Here is a 3,601-nt window from a genome sequence, read left to right on the forward strand (position 1 = left end):
AGTGTGCAGAGAGTCACAGCAAGGCAAGGTTCGAATAGTCAGGCTTATAATCAGACTGTGGGACTCGGAGGGGGAGGGTGTCTGTGGGAGTGAATCCGAAGACTGGAGGTATCCTCTGGCATCCAAACGGGCAGGCGGCATAAAACGCCGAACGGTAACCTGAGCACACAGATGCAGGATTAACACAGAACTTACACGGAGCCAAGTTACCACTGAAGGGCGACTAACGGGGTCGGTGGTTCGATCCCAGGCTGCCTCCTGCATGCCAAATATCCTTGGGCAAGATACTGACCCCATGTTTGCCTACCGGCGGTGGTCAGAGGGCCCGGTGGCGCCAGTATCCGGCTGCCTCGCCTCTGTCAGTGCGCCCCAGGGCGGCTGTGGCTACAATGTAGCTGCCATCACCAGTGTGTGAATGGGTGGATGACTGAATGTGTAAAGCTCTTTGGGGTCCATAGGGACTGAGTAAAGCGTTATACAAATACAAGCCATTTACCATTTAACGGACTGGCGTGGAGCAGCCGTCTGTGCTGGGTTAAATAGTCCTCCCGGTAATTGCCAAGATTGGGATGCAGGTGCGATGGTGACGGCCCAACCCGAGGGTGTGGCCACCAGGGCAACCCAAACACTCCCCGGACACCGAGCCACGGATCATGACAGGAGGACGACATGCAGACGGTTGGCGCAACAGAGGAGGATGCTGGGATAGGAGGATGATCCGCTAAAGAAGAAATAAGAAGAAACTGGAGCACCAGAAAGGTCCTGCCCGGGTTATAACCCAGGACGCTGCTGGGAGGCAGCACCTGCTGACCCCCGCCTCACTGTGCTCATGTGGTTTCCTGTACGAATCTTCCCATCTCTCTGACACAGCGCTGCCTTCGGTTTTAATCCTTCCACCGACCCAAAGCTCTTTGTACTCAGCTGATGTAATAAATCAGTTTCACATGTACGTGCAGCAAGAACATCAACTGTTAAACAAATAAGCTCAGTAATAAATCTGACAATCAGCAACTTTATCGTCTGGACTTCAGGACGATTCCTCGTGGTCCTAAATCAGCTCAGAACTGATTTATGAGAAACCGGAGGAGCAGCTCTGAGGATCTGCTGCTGGATATGGAGCAACACGACCCGGGTTAGTCTCACTGATGTGTTTTTAGCTTCATTTTTTAATAACTTAATGTGGTCAAAGACAAAGAAGCTGTCAGGTGAGACATGTATTTTTTTTTTACTGAGATGTGATACACTTTGGATTCTAGCCAATCATTTTACGTTTCCGAGGATAGTAGGCGGGTCCAGGTACGTACATTCTTTTAGAGCAGAGCTACAGATTAAAATAATGTACATTATACGTGTATTTGAGAGCATGAGGAAAAGATTTTTTATGTCCTTAATGAATGTAGTGCTAACGCCGTCCCTGCTGTGAAGCATGGCGGCAGTACCATCATGATGTGGGGGTGCTTCACATTGGCACAGATGGTCCTGACAGGAAACTCCTCTAAAGCTGGAGTGAGGCTTCAAAACTCAGCATCAAGACAACCTGAAGTCACCTGCTGACACCTGATTCTCCAACGTTCCTTGAGTGGCCCAGTCGTGACTCTTAAAATCCACGAGTCTAAGGAAAGACCTGAGGACAGCAGCTGATGGACAACATCTGGATCTGCTGGAAGAGTAAGATAAACTGTCCAGATGCAGACATGCAAACCCTGCAGAGGTTTCCTCAGGATGACTCAGAGCTTCACTAAAGAGTCATTTATACCACAAGGCCTCTGATGATAGAAACAGTGTGATGAGCTTAATTTACCTGAAATAAACTCTGCTGCATCCTGGAAGAGCTCGACACTCTCTGAAATGGCTGATTAGTATTTTTGGTGCATATATGATAATTATTTTTTTCATATTTACTTTAAAGGGCAGAGAACATTAATTACTTTGTGGCCTATTCAGTCAAAAGTTAGTCGAAAAATGCAGAAAAATGCAGAAAAATGCAGAAAAATGCAGAAAAATGCAGCGCACCTGTCTGAAAATGATTTTTGTGTTCTGTTCTTTGTCCTTGGTGTTCATGCTGCTTCCTCTGTTCAGGAAAATATTATCAGAGCTTATAAAAGAAAAAGCTTTACAACTAAAAAGGAAACATTAACCACATTTCTGCTTTTTAAACATTTGATTTACGGCCGATTTCCTCCGACTGCGATTCATATATTCATCTTTTTAGTTTTAAATCTCAGGACACAAAGATACTCTGGTCTTAAAATGATGTCAATCCAACCTTTGATGAACTACAAAATACGACATTTACACCATCTTATTATTTATGTAACAATGATGCAGAATGAAAAACGAAATACTCTCTCATTGCTCTCGAGGACAAACCAGTGTTTTTATCTGCTGCTGGTCCAAAACAAACTGTGTTTGCTGTCGCTGTGCTCGTTTCTTTACACACTGATACGTAAAATTTGCACAAATATTTTGTTGGCATTATTTTTTAGATAAAAACATTTTTGCACACGAATAAACAGATGTGACCAATCAGACGACTGCGTTTGGCAACAAGCCGCTCATAGTGCACCAGGACTGATACACAGCGATACTGAAATAGCTCACAGCTACACGCTGCTTCCTCAGGTGTGGTCCCAACTCTGAAACTGCCCCAGCAACAGCTTCATTTCTGATCACTGGCATCTAAAAAAGTCGGTGTGCCCCGGAGCCACTGCCCGTCCTCTCCGAAGCCTTCCCCAAACCACAGCATCTGCTCACGGTCACTCACCCATCATCGCACATCGTAACTGAGGATGTGGTCCCACTCAGTCGTATTATAATCTCCATGGATCGGAGTGACGTAAACCTGATCAAAACATACAACACGCTTTGACCTCAGAAGTCCTGATGGTGGAACAGGAAGTGAGTTTTACAGCTACAGCTGTTTGCGTTGCACTGCTGCGATCTGAGACTGTGAAATCAGGGCTGGTGGGGCTTTTCCAACCTTTCCAGTGAAAAGCTGACTCGAGGGATTTCCGATTTCCAGTTTAAGGTGGATCATTATAACCCCTCTCTGATAATAACCCCTCTCTATGACATCATAAAAATCAAATAATACACAGGTGTCGAACTCCAGGCCTCGAGGGCTAAATGTCCTCCTCAACATGTCCTGAAGTTCTCCAGAGGCCTGGTGATGAACCAATCACTAGATTCAGGTGTGTTGACCCAGGGTGAGATCGACAGCCTGCAGGACACCGGCCCTCGAAGCCTGGAGTTCAACACCCCTGAAATAATAGAAGAAAACTATAAACTGAGTGTTTGCAGCCGTCTGCAGCCCAGATTTCTCAAGCGTACACTCACCTCATTATCTGAAACTCTGGTCACATTTAATATGAAGAGGTAAGCAGAATAGGTCCAATTAAAAGGTGCTTTTAAACTAAATTAACCTAAATCTCGCATGATGACAATCTCATAAAGCTGCTGTGAACGTCTCCTAAACTAAAACCAGGAGAAATCAGAAACCTGTGTGCTTGAAACAAAGCTCCACTTCCATCAATGCAAATCAAACATCAGCAGATGGACATGATGGCACCGGTTCTGACATAAACTGTAGTAACCAGACTGA

Source organism: Neolamprologus multifasciatus, chromosome 1 (assembly GCF_963576455.1).
Source record: "Neolamprologus multifasciatus chromosome 1, fNeoMul1.2, whole genome shotgun sequence".
Lineage (NCBI taxonomy): Eukaryota > Metazoa > Chordata > Actinopteri > Cichliformes > Cichlidae > Neolamprologus > Neolamprologus multifasciatus.